Below are 14,223 nucleotides of genomic sequence, written 5' to 3'. Positions count from 1 at the left end.
TCTAAAGATTTTAACTGACATTTTATTTCTTTCTTTTTTTGACAGTGTGTCTGTTGGCTTCTTCTATGCCTGAAGTACTAGACTTTACCTATGTGTTCTGCTGAGTTTTTGTGGATGTTTGAATGTTAAATAACTTTATTAGGCAAGTTTACTGGTTAGATTCAGTTGTTCCCATTTGTTGCAACTTTAAATGTACATAAGCTGCAGGAAGCTTTAACCATTTACCAAAAAGTACCTTAAGAAAATCTAGCTGAATCATTAGGGTTAAACTTTTTGGATTGCTGATTAATTTTAAGTGTGTAAATGTAAAATACTGCCGGCAGTAGTAACCTAAGCTTTATTCTGTGTATCTCAGAAAGTAAAGATAAGTGTTAGTTAGAAGCAGATGCAATGGTTTTTCTGGTACATTGCAAAAATATACTATATGCATTGTCTCTTATGCATAATCTAAAATGTAGTAAGGAAGTGCGACAAATACCTAGAAATGTGAAATACTGGAAGTGAATATAGTTTCACAACACCCATCATGTCTTACAGGAGAGATATGGCATTATCGCCTGATGTAATGGTGACTCAGTAAACGGTACAGCTATGACACATTAGTGGGATCAAAATTCAATGGTATGAAATAGATATAAACATTCATCATATCACTTTAAACATTAAAACATGAAGTCAAAATCATATAAACAATTATATGTAAAAAATGGTACATTTGTAGTTTACTGTTCTCAGTAGTCCTTTAAAGATGATTAGTTAGGTCTAACATTGGTAATCTATAAAAAAAAATGGAATTAGAAAAAGAGCTGGCACAATACCTAATTTTTTATGTTTGATGCAGATACTGCAAACTTAAGTATCTACTGATAGTGATAAATATATATACAAAAAATAAAGATAACATTTTGTTCCTGTCTTAAACTACAGTAAGCTGGGGGCTTTAGGAGCTCAAAAGGGAGATTCTAGCATCCCTGGCACTCAACCGTTTCTGTTTGTTAGATTTATTTAGGGGATTATGTTTGCTGATCCCCCTGGTGTTGGGATACAGGGTTAATAAGAGCTCTGCCAAATGAGCCTTAATTTTACGTAGAAACCATTGATTTTTGGTGGTCAATAACATTGCTCCAAATGTGAAACAAATAGTCTATTCCCCTATGAAGTTTAGAATACTAGCCTGTAGGACTGAATACATGTAGGCCTGGGTTCTAAGATTAAGCATCTACGTGATAGTTTAAGATAACAAAAACATAACATAGATTATATATTTTTTCTTCAGATATTCTTTCCAATAATATCAGCTAGTATCAGATCAATACCAGTTTTGAGGACTGGCACACTTCTATTAAGGAATTGACAGATGATTCATGTAATAAATTCGGTGATTTTGCAAATCTAACATCTCAACAATCAAAGGATTCTCTAAGCTAATAGCTGATGACCTGAAAATGTATGACTACAAAGCTAAGCAATAATATAAAGACATATTAAGAGGTTACTAATTCCCACTGTCACATATTTGATTAAGAAATGGCAGGGGAGCAAACTGACCTGGAATACCAGTTAAATAATATGCAATACCACAGATTCTTTGATTTTACCAAATTGAAAATCTCTGGAATTTAATCAAGATGAAGATGGATGATCACAAGCCAACTACTTGAATTTTAGCAGCAGGAGTGTAATGAAGTTATCCAAAAGCAGTGTGTAAGACTAGTGGAGGAGAACATGCCAAGATGCATGAAAACTGTGATTAAAAAACAATTATTTAACCAAATATTGTTTTCTGAACTTGTTTTCTTTATTTAATGTCTGAAAGCTCTGCATCTTTTTGTTATTTCAGCCATTTCTCATTTTCTGCAAATAAATGCTCTAAATGACAATATTTTTATACTTGGAAATTTGGGAGAAAGGCTGGCCGTAATTTATAGAATAAAACAATGTTCATTTTACTCAAACATAAACCTATAAACAGCAAAATCAGAAAAACTGATTCAGAAACTGAAGTGCTCTCTTAATTTTTATCAGAGCTGTATGTATTCGGTTCGGTTACAGAGACATCTAGTGGTAAACTACCCATATCTCCTAAACTACACCATTACATTAGAGTATTAGTGCGAGCCGCTAGAGGGAGCCCGCGAGTGAGTGTTTAATAAACGAGGGGTTGAATGGAGCTAAACGGCTAAAAACATTAAAAATTGTAACTAACCACCTGGCCGAGAAAATCCTTAATATTTTTTAAAAATAAAATTTTTAACAGTTTTGTTAAAAAGCAGAGACACCCTGCCTGTATATTTCAGTTTTTCTGGAGTAAACAGGTTTTATGCAGTAAAGGCGCTGCAGTACTGCTCCTGAGGGCTGACCTGTGGCTGTGGCTAAGCTGATACTGGGGTTGCAGTTAGTTCAGGTTTAAAAGGTTTATTTCTGGAGTTTAAAAGCTTTAAAATTATCTCTTCAGTATTGAAACATTTGATCTTGTTCTGTTTTGAGGAAATGAGTACATTTTATACTATAAAAATGATTAAACATTTTAAGATTTTGCTTTATTGCTCCATATAAACCCGTTGATTTTGGACTCCACCTGTCTCTACAATACAGATTCATCCTTTATTTGGTGATTTGTTTCATATTTCTATAAATGTCCAGTACACCTGACAACACTGCGTAAGACCCCAGAAGACCCAGGCATCATTGTCACAGTTCCTCATACACCAGTCATCTCCTGAGGCTGATACACTATCAGTGCATGGTGCGTAATTTATTGTAGTGGACTATTTAAGCAATAATGCACTAGAGAGAGTGCTATAACGTGTAATATTGGCACTGCGGTCGTAGGCACAAGGTCGAAGGCTGAGTACCGTAGATCAGCACAGCAGTGCTAATATTACACGTTATAGCACGAACCTCGAGTGTATTATTGTGATTATACCACAGTTCCAGTATCACTGTTTATTGAAAGATTTTGAGTTAAACAGGATCGGTTTGGTTATAAACACTCCGCGTGTTAGTTTCATTACTGCTCTGCTTTAGCTGCACTGTAAGCTCTGTATTATCGGCCATTTCAGTCACAGTTGTGGAAATCTAAACTTACTCTAAATAAACAGAAGCGCTTTACTCACGCAAATAAATGTTTTTAGAGGAGAAATCTGTGCAGATTAAAGTCCAGTGCTCATTTGTACGGTGGCCGAGAAAGCCCAGCGCAGTGCAAATTGAAAAGCGCTGCAAAAGCACAAAACACATCCATCAAAATTACAACACAGGCGCAGCAAATAGAAAAACGCGCTGCAAAAAGAAAAACGCGCTGCAAATAGAAAAACGCGCTGCAAATAGAACCACAACACAACGGAAGTGAGTCATAACACATGAAAGGAAATGTTTTTTTATTTTTTATTTAAAGTTTTTTTACTTAGGCGCCCCCAGCGACAAGACCTACCAAATTACAAGATTCCACCTTACATTCAGCTTAAAATACCCCATATTAACTGTAAAATATATACACATAAGCTTTTATTTTAATAACAACTCTTAACCTGATATTGGTGGCTGATAATGTGTGTAATAATGCGTATTTTTGAATCGCTGGGCTTATTTATTTGTGGGACCATGTCTTTGCCTGCGCCGCCTAATTGAGTCATGGCGTGTCTGTACTGTGGATATGGGTTCCAGCGCTCCCCAGTGGTGTAATAATGACATCACATTTCGTTTGTATTTGGTTTGTAAGCGCTGCATTGTTGCTAGGTTACCTGTGTGTGAGAATAATACATGGAGAGCTTCGGTTACAGTGCCTCACCGGCTGATAATGGCACTCATAGAACACCTTTCAGCCAATCACATTTTTAAGAAACTGAGGAATAACATAACCACTTCATGAATAAAAATTACTCCAATATAATTAAATATGAAAACTGTACAAAATAAATAAGGCCACAAAATAGTATATTTCACTTCTCTACATGTCTCTACCGACCCCCCTAGTTGATAACCACTAATTTATTCTATACTAAGGTATTAACTGTCTAATGCATTAATGTCTCTTTATAACTTTATCAGAAATCTATCTGTGAAAAGTATTATTTTTTTTATTTAGGTAGAAGTATAGATGCTAGAGTGTAAAATACTTCTGCAGAAGCTGAAGTATCAACTTAAGCTTTTTACTCAAATAAAAGTACTGGTTTTAAACTACTTAAAGTATAAAAGTAAAAGTAACATAAGTGGAAAAAATGGCATTAAGGACAAAAATCTTAAGTCGCTCCGTGTCCTATAGTGCACTAACCCCCACCCCATCCCCAAAACACATTTTTCTAAAAGCCATAAAGACTATAATGTTATATTGAAATGTTGATGTTGGTAAATTTGGGATGCACTAGGCTGTTCCCTATTTCAGCAGCATACAGTGGGGAAAAACTTATTTAGTCAGTCACCAATTGTGCAAAGTTTTTGTAAGTCTTTACAAGGTTGGCACACACCGTTGCTCCTGGTATGTTGGCCCATTCCTGCATGCAGATCTCCTCTAGAGCACGGATGTTTTGGGGCTGTCGGCAGGCAACACAGACTCAACTCCTTCCAAGGGTTTTCTATGGGATTGAGATCTGGAGACTGGCTAGGCCACTTCAGGACCTGAAAATGCTCCTTTGTTGCAGTCCTGGCAGTGTGCTTGGGATCATTTGTCATGCTGAAAGACCCAGCCACATTTCATCTTCAGTGCATTTGCTAATGAAAGGAGGTTTGCACTCAAAATCTCACAATACATGCCCCCATTCATTCTTTTATGTACACAGACCAGTCGTCCTAGTCCCTTTGCAGAGAAACAGCCCCACAGCATGATGGTGCCACCCCCATGCTTCACAGTTGGTATGGTGTTCTTTGGATACAACTCAGCATTTACTCAGACATTCTCCCAATACTCTTATATAACATCCAAATGCTCTCTAGAAAACTTCAGACGCACCCAGATATGTACTGGCTTAAGCAGGGGGACACATCTAGCACTGCAAGATTTGAGTCTCTGGCAGCGTAGTGTGTTACTGACGGTAGCCTTTGTAACATTGGTCCCAGCTTTCTGCAGGTCATTCACTAGGTCCCCCCGTGTGGTTCTGGGATTTTTGCTCACCGTTCTTGTGATCATTTTGACCTCACAGGCTGAGATCTAGCATGGAGCCCTTGATCGAGGGAGATTAGCAGTGGTCTTGTAGGTCTTCCACTTTCTGATTATTGCTCCCACAGTAGATTTAGATTTAGTAGACACTAGTGATGGGTTCAGCAACACTGATGCGTCGGCACATGCGACAAGCTCCTAGAGCAAACCCCGCGTTGGTGCGCGTATGGGTTTCAGCAAGTCACATGACCGATACAGGAACTGTTTCGAAAGGACACAAACGCGCCAAACTGTGTTTATAAGGAAGCGCATCTGTCGGGATGCATCTGCCAAAAAAAACACTGCACTTTAGCGGTACATCGACTTTTTCATTTAAAACTATGGAACATCCTCAAAGAAAAAAGAAAGTTTTCTGCTGTGTGGAACGATTTTGATCTTACATCGAAAAATAAGGTATTTGTTTTAATTGCGTTATTGTTTATTCTGGGTCCTATGTGAATCCAAATTCATCTCAAATTGACTCTTAGCTTACTATTCATATTATGTTCTGCAGATTAAATGTCGCATTTGTTTGACAAAACTGTCATATTTAAACAAATCCACCTCCTCAATGTTGAGGCATTATAGAGTCAAACATGAGAATGAAGTCCCAGATACACTCAGAATTAACTCAGGTATACAAGCATAAACATTGTGAGAAAAAAAAAACAGTCCACAAGCATCCTCATTCCAAACACATTCACTTAGATTTTCACATTATGTTACATGTTAACATTATTTATTGACTGTATCTAAGAATATCAAAGATATTTTAAATGTAACTGAATATATGAAATAATATACAATAAAATATAATTACTTAAAACATATTTTGTATAGACTAGTTCATAAAATCAGTCCGTCAACTAGGTTGCCTGTAGGGATTTTTAAGGTCCACTAGGTGTCAGTATTCAGTGACACAGTATCGACGCAGTATCAATACAGTTTCCCTATGGGTCGAAACGCTTGATTGCACCTCATCTATCAATCACTACTTTAACTACTTTACAACTATTGCCTATTGCAGATTCAGTCTTCCCAGCCTGGTGCAGGTCTACAGTTTTGTTTCTGGTGTCCTTCGACAGCTCCTTGGTCTTCACCATAGTGGAGTTTGGAGTGTGATTGTTGGAGGTTGTGGGCAGGTGTCTTTTATACAGATAACGAGCTTAAACAGGCGCTATTAATACGGATAATGAGTGGAGGACAGAGGAGCCTCTTAAATAAGTTACAGGTCTGTGACAGCCAAAATCTTTCTTGTTTGTAGGTGACCAAATACTTATTTTCCACCATTATTTGCAAATAAATTATTTTAAAATCAGACAATGTGATTTTCTGATTTTCTTTTCTCATTTTGTCTCTCATAGTTGAGGTCTACCTATGATGTCAATTACTCATCTTTTTAAGTGGGAGAATTTGCACAATTGGTGACTGACTAAATATTTTTTTCCCCACTGTATACGCATACTGAAAATGAATGTATTTTAGTAGAATGTAAACATATTAAAGAAGCTTAGTTGGACGTTTGTCTTGAGTTCTCCTGAGTCGCTGCACGGATCATCTTTATACTAAATTGCATATGGCTAACACAGCAGCCATATGCAGTTTAGTATGAAGATGATCCTTGCTGGAGTGTGATGGATCATATAAACCAATGGGGAGTCTGAATGTTACATGTTTATACTTCTCATATAACCACAGTCAGATTTACTCTATCTGGATGGAGAGATTTATCTGGATATATATATATATTTTTTTATCATGAGAGGCCACCATGATAGCAGACGACTCCGATCCAGATCTGGTTAGTTGCTTACTTACCTATTAACTATGGAACAGTATTATAAAGTGTTACCCAGATCTGTCTCCATGTCGGCAAACCAAATCCGTTCTGCTTATTTGGGCCAGAAGTGGTCCTAACTGCTGTTTTCCAGAATGCACCTATGTAAATCACAGCTACAGTACAAAAGCAATTTGACACCTTTGAGTAAAAAAAAATACCTGCTTGACTGAATGTTTTACTTTTTTTGGTGGGCTAAAGACTTATTCAGCAGCCAAGTCACACAGTAATCGAGTCCCTACGTCTAATATTATAGAGCAAAGAACAAAGCTTTCGTTTGTTTGGTGTGGGAAATTTGTATTGTTAAAAATATTAATTATTTAGTTCTCTGATGAGTAACTTAATTATTTTCAATTGAGTAATTATTTCTAGTTACAAACAAATACATTGATCAAGTAGTTCCGGTCACGGCGCATGGATATTTTAACCGCTCCATTTATGCGCCAACTTAGCTGGAAGGACAAACTGAAGGGAAAAAGGGAAGAAAACACAGAAAGAAAAAGCCTGAACAAGGAGCTGCTGTTTTTCAGGTAAGTTGTACTTTTAAAGTATGTCTTGTGAACATTATACATTTGTTAATGAAGCAACACATATACCTGCATATTAGAGCTCGGCGATTAATCGATTTTATCAATTTATTCGAATTTACTCTGAGTATTAATTTTCACCACCGACGCTCCCCTGTGGGCTCCTGTACTTCAGACTGAGCTTAACCACGCCCCATCCTCCCAGCCTCGCGCACCCCCGCTCCTCTCTCCCTCCCATTCGCGCTTTTGTTTAAATGGTTTTGCAAATTAAGCCCAATGGGGAAAAGTCTCTACTTAATAGCATATTAAATTGTACTTGTTTTCTATTTTGTAAGTTTTATCAAAAAGGGCACCATTTTATTTCTTTCTATTTGTTTTTTGAGGGTGGGTTTATTTATTTATTTTTTAAGTTTGAGGGTGCATTGTGTCAGTACCTAAACTATGTTTGAGAAAGCTTTCGAAAAATTAATTAATGTTTTCACTGTTTACCTTTTTTTTTTTTTTTTTTGCTTGTTTCTGGTTGTACTTTAACCACAAAGGGGACATTTGAGTGAAAACTAAATAAAGAAAAACTAGTTGTTAACCATTTCTTTATCATCTTTAATTTGATTTTTAGTAGGGGGAAAACATCGATTTAAATCGAAAATCGGATTTAAAAAAATAATAATAAAGATTTTTTTTGGGCCATATTGCCCAGCTCTACATAGGGCCAAGGATTATTTTCTAGCGTGGGGTAAAGGGTCAACCTTACTTATTTTGGGAGTAATCACAGTAATTGTTGTAGGGGTTAAATTCACAATATGATTATTAACTAGTTAACTAGTAATACACTGGCCAAGCCTGCTTAGCCTGACAAATTGGATACTAACCAACGCATTTGTAGATCGTGACCACATGAAGAAAAAAAAAAATAATAATAATAATAAAATAAAAAATCTAATGACTTCTACTTACAGCTCTATGGGACAATAGAGTTTAAACTATATTAAGGGCAGTGCAACCATTTTCAAGTAGATATGACATAATCAACCACAGGAGCAATCCAACAGGGCATAGAGGGTATGATGTCTATCTGTGCGCTGTCCAAAAGTTAAAGCAATTCTGCGGTGTACAAAGGGGGGATGGTATGGTCAGGGTCCATGCAGGAATTGGTGTGACATCCTGGCATGTACGGGGTAAGTTGAAACCTAGATCCAAGTTATACTGACCAGTGGTAAAATAAGTGGGATAATGTCTGGATTCAGAGGCGTTAATTACCGAGGGGAGGGGGCAATGGGGTTGTCAACCCTTTTTTTTAATCACTTTTAAACAATTAACTTGCATGTTCTGTGAGTACATGAGTGATACAGCTAAATATAACAGAATTTAACTGTATGATTGAACTTATTAAATAGGGTTCACCATTCTATCTGTCGTTTAGCCACCCATAATAACACCATCACAGGGCATTTTACACCCATGAAGGGGGAGAGCACCTATTATTATATATTTTTATCAGGAACCACAGAGCACCTAAGGTCATACTGGGGGAGGTCCAAAAGAGACTGATGTAATAAAACTTAAACTGATTCAGATTCTGTGGAGAAATGGGCAAGAGCAGGTCTGTATTATTATTATTGCGGTGACAATGTGCTGGTGGTTAGACTAACAGAACAGTCTAAAGGCACACGCACATGCGCATTACCTCTAATTGGGCAAATTCACTCTAATTACACTTCCAACATTCACTCTCATGCTAGGAGATCTGCCGGTGGGTTTTGACATTAGCAGGGATCTCCCACTTATATACATCAAGTTGGGGTACCCAGAGGGGTTCCTAATGAATAGAAATTGACTGATCAAATTGCTGCAGCATTTGAAAACATTATCTCTTATTGAATCACTTAAACAGAGAGTTTATTATTATTTTATCATTATTCAATATTTTTAAGTTGGAGCTTAATATATTTAGTAGAGGTAATTTAAAATATATGCAAGACTTACCAACAAAAATGTGTTAAAATTAGTTGCTAAAACATTTTTATTTAGATTAACAAACTAAGAAGTGTTTGTTATATAGGTCAACAGAAATACACTAATAAATTGAATTGTTTTAATTAAAAACTGCTTAAATAAAGACTGATCAATATAACAATTTATTAACAATAAATTCAGTATTTTTCAATATAACACTCAACCTCACAAGATTAGCAGGTGACTTAAAATGATAGTGATCTCGGTTTATCAACAGCTATTATTCAAAAGCATAAATGTTATATTTTTCCCAACACACACAAGCAAAAATACATTGGGAGTTGGTGGGGATAGTTATTGTACTTTTATTCCAAACAACACTAACCCAGATGGGTCAGTCAGTAAAGCATTAGAGGGTCTGAGAACCGTATCAAACGAAATGCATGAGGCCTAGGAAATAGATTATCTATTAGAAGAATGGATGGTGAATATGTTTGGCCAATGGAAAATCTGATTGTCACTTGCTGTTTTGTTGCAATTTTATTTATGTGTGGATGTTGTTTGTTAGGTCCTAAAGGACCTAAAAAGGGGGAATTGTTAAGAAAGGTACTGATGCTTCTGCTAACAATTGCTAAATTATTACTTTATTAATGACAATTGCTAAATAACCAATATTTCAATAACAATTTGCTAAATAATTGCTTAATCAGTATTTAGTTAACACTTATATACTTATATAACACTTATAGATAACCATGTTGTCATAGCAACAACACGAATTGGGCTCTTACTGCAGAAGCGCCCTCTAGCCCTCTGACTATGTAAAGTAGAATGCTTAAAAGCGTCAAAAGTTCTAAACACACCGACTCATATTCTTTAGTACAACTTTAACTACCTGCATGCAAATATAAAGCCATCTACATGAAACCAGTCGCCAGATATCTCCAACTGAAAACAGCCTGTTTTTTCACATCATTTACATGGAGAACACGCCTCCCCAACCAAATAGCCTTATAAAACATTATTAGTATGTAAAATAACATCAAATTTTATTATAGAAAATTCACTTACTATCACAGCATCTACAATACAGCACTGAATCGCAGATAAAATATCCATAAAGTCCTTTATTCTCCTGCTCACTTCTCCTCACACACATGCGTTTAATTTCACCGAAACCGGAACATAATATTCTCAAGCTCCTGGTGACCACACAAGTGTAATGTTGTCACGTAAAGTTGTACGTGAATACAAAGCTTAGGATGTCCTCTTCTAGATTCTGTGGTTTTTATTGGTCCACAAACCACTATTTTTCTTGAGTGATCGTCTTTTGCACCAATGGCATGAACGCTGGAGCACGTTGGTGTTCAGGGGTGTCCAATCAAATCAGGTCACAGCCTTTGTCCAAGGTCACAAAACAAAAGTGATTGACACCTATTTCAACCAATAGTCCACCCTCAGACGAAAACACTGGTACGTAATTTTCCCTTAATGGCTGAGGGTGGGGCAGACCAAACCCTCACCACGTCGTGCGCTGTCACAAAAAAAAAAAAACACTCCAAACTCCATAGCGCACACAGCGCGCAAACATGTGATTTTATGTGTCATTTCATCAAAAAATATTAATATTACTCTTAGATGGACTTACATTAATTTATTTTATTACAAACAAACAAAAAAATATTAAACTCTCGTTGAATAGTGACAGATTTATCTCTGTGTTAGATTAGGGGCGCTCTGGAGAGGTTTTGAAGCCTTTAGAGACGCCTGTTGGACACCTAATATAATGCAGTGTAGCTTCTCATTGCTTTCATGTAATTTTTACAAATTTTGTAATTTGTTTATCAAGACCCTACTGATTCACAAAATGTAGAGAATGATTGACTATTCATCACCAACACCCATACACACATTGTTAACTCCAAATATAACAGGCCCTTTTTTTTTTTAACATTTTCTTCTGCATTCAATGTTCTCAAATGGAACCTAAATAATGGAAATTATGGAAGTGAACTATTGTTTAGTTCCAAGTGTCTACTTCAGTTAAAGCCCTGAATGGTCTCTGTGTTGTATGTAAAACTTAAGATATCCAATGTTATAGCGTAGCAGTGCAAATCGCATGAAAATGAGCATAAAATTGGATCCGAATTCTAGCAAAACAACATACACTTGATTCAATTTTACACAAACAAGTATTGGTAACAAATCAGTTAAAACCAGTTATGTGGGCCTCGGCCGGGTGTCTTTACACTTGTGAGGGAGGTTTTGTCTTTAAATGCTAGATTCATTAATAAAAAACACATGCACAGACAGAGTTTTTACAGACAGACAGACAGATATAAAGTAAAGGTATGTAGAGATTCATTAATAATAACCACATGCACAGAGTTTTATACAGAGAGACAATAATTGCGCTAATGTTATGCTAGCATTATGTGAATTATTAATTCACATTTAAACACATTGAACTGTGCAAGTCTCTGTTTCGGAACTCGTGACATCATCGTCGGAACTTCAGCTAGCTTACAGTGGTGACATCATCAGGCCACAGTGCATGAGTAATCGTCTCAGTATTCCAATCAGAAGGTGTGACTACTACTTCACTAGCACACCTGGGTTATTTATCTCCACAACTTGAGAGAGACTTTACTAAAGATGAGGAGGTTTTCTCCCACAACTACCTCTCTGGACCACTGGACTACGTCCCATGAGGCACAAGATGCCAGCCTCACAGTCGCCCAGTCCACCACCCAAACCTGCTGCTAAAAACACCAACAGCAGGTTTCTGCCTGTAGCTACCGAGCCAGTGGTGGTGAATAAGCTGTCTGCCTATAATTCACCAGGTAAGTTACAGTTTTGAGTTTCACTCCTTATTGGACCTTACTTAGGGCTGCACAATTTGGGCAAAATATCTATTTATTATATACAAAAAAAAAAAAAAAAAATGTTTATATATATATATATATATATATATATATATATATATATACGTAAATAATTGTATAGGTAAATAAATAAATGTATAAATACATTTCTTATTTATTTATTTACATATTTATTTATTCATTTTTATGTGCATTTATTTATTTATTCATTCATTTATTTCAACATTTCTACATTTATTTATTGATTTATTTACATATTTCTTCGTTTATTTATTTCTACATTTCTGCATTTCTATGGTAATTAGGTAGGCAGTCCTATCCTCGCTCTAAAGCAGGATTGTTTTTTTTTTTTTAAACTCTGTTCTGTAGCGTGTACTGGTGTATACACCACTATCCTGTTGTGTAAAACACTGTTCTGTTGTGTACTGGTGTATACACCACTGTCCTGTTGTGTACTGGTGTATACACCACTGTCCTGTTGTGTACTGGTGTGTAAAACACTGTTCTGTAGGGTGTACTGGTGTATACATAACTGTCCTGTTATTTACTGGTGTGTAAAACAATGTTCTGTAGGGTGTACTGGTGTATACACCACTATCCTGTTGTGTAAAACACTGTTCTGTTGTGTACTGGTGCATACACCACTGTCCTGTTGTGTACTGGTGTGTAAAACACTTTTCTGTAGGGTGTACTGGTGTATAAACCACTGTCCTGTTGTTTACTGGTGTGTAAAACACTGTTTTGTAAGGTGTATTGGTGTATAAACCACTGTCCTGTTGTGTACTGGTGTGTAAAACAATGTTTTGTAGGGTGTACTGGTGTATACACCACTATCCTATTGTTTACTGGTGTGTAAAACACTGTTCTGTAGCAGTTTAAAAAGCTCCCGGGTACAGTTTAAAAACCTCCGCGGTACAGTTTAAAAAGCTCAGCGGCACAGTTTAAAAAGCTCCGCGGTACAGTTTAAAAAGCTCCGCGGTACAGTTTAAAAAGCTCAGCGGGGCAGTTTAAAAAGCTCAGAGGCACAGTTTAAAAACCTCCGCGGCACAGTTTAAAAAGCTCAGCGGTACAGTTTGAAAAGCTCAGCGGCACAGTTTAAAAAGCTCAGCGGCACAATTTAAAAAGCTCAGCGGTACAGTTTAAAAAGCTCACGGTACAGTTTAAAAAGCTCAGCGGTACAGTTTAAATAGCTCAGCGGTAGAATTCAAAAAATTCCGCGGTACAATTTAAAAACCTCTGCGGCACAGTTTAAAAACTTCCGTGGCACAGTTTAAAAAGCTCCGCGGTACAGTTTAAAAAGCTCAGCGGTACAGTTTAAAAAGCTCCGCGGTACAGATTAAAAACCTCCGCGGCACAGTATAAAAATCTCAGCGGTACAGTTTAAAAAGCTCAGCGGCACAGTTTAAAAAGCTCAGCGGCACAGTTTAAAAAGCTCAGCGGTACAGTTTAAAAACCTCCGCGGTACAGTTTAAAAAGCTCCCCGGTACAGTTTAAAAAGCTCAGCGGCACAGTTTAAAAAGCTCCGCGGTACAGTTTAAAAAGCTCAGCGGTACAATTTAAAAAGCTCCGCGGCACAGTTTAAAAAGCTCCGCGGTACAGTTTAAAAAGCTCAGCGGCACAGTTTAAAAAGCTCCGCGGTACAGTTTAAAAAGCTCAGCGGTACAGTTTAAAAAGCTCAGGGGTACAGTTTAAAAAGCTCAGAGGCACAGTTTAAAAACCTCCGCGGCACAGTTTAAAAAGCTCAGCGGTACAGTTTGCAAAGCTCAGCGGCACAGTTTAAAAAGCTCAGCGGCACAATTTAAAAAGCTCAGCGGTACAGTTTAAAAAGCTCACGGTACAGTTTAAAAAGCTCAGCGGTACAGTTTAAAAAGCTCACGGTACAGTTTAAAA

Source organism: Astyanax mexicanus, chromosome 6, assembly GCF_023375975.1.
Source record: "Astyanax mexicanus isolate ESR-SI-001 chromosome 6, AstMex3_surface, whole genome shotgun sequence".
Taxonomy (NCBI): Eukaryota; Metazoa; Chordata; class Actinopteri; order Characiformes; family Acestrorhamphidae; genus Astyanax; species Astyanax mexicanus.
Note: the sequence above shows the minus strand (reverse complement) of the source record.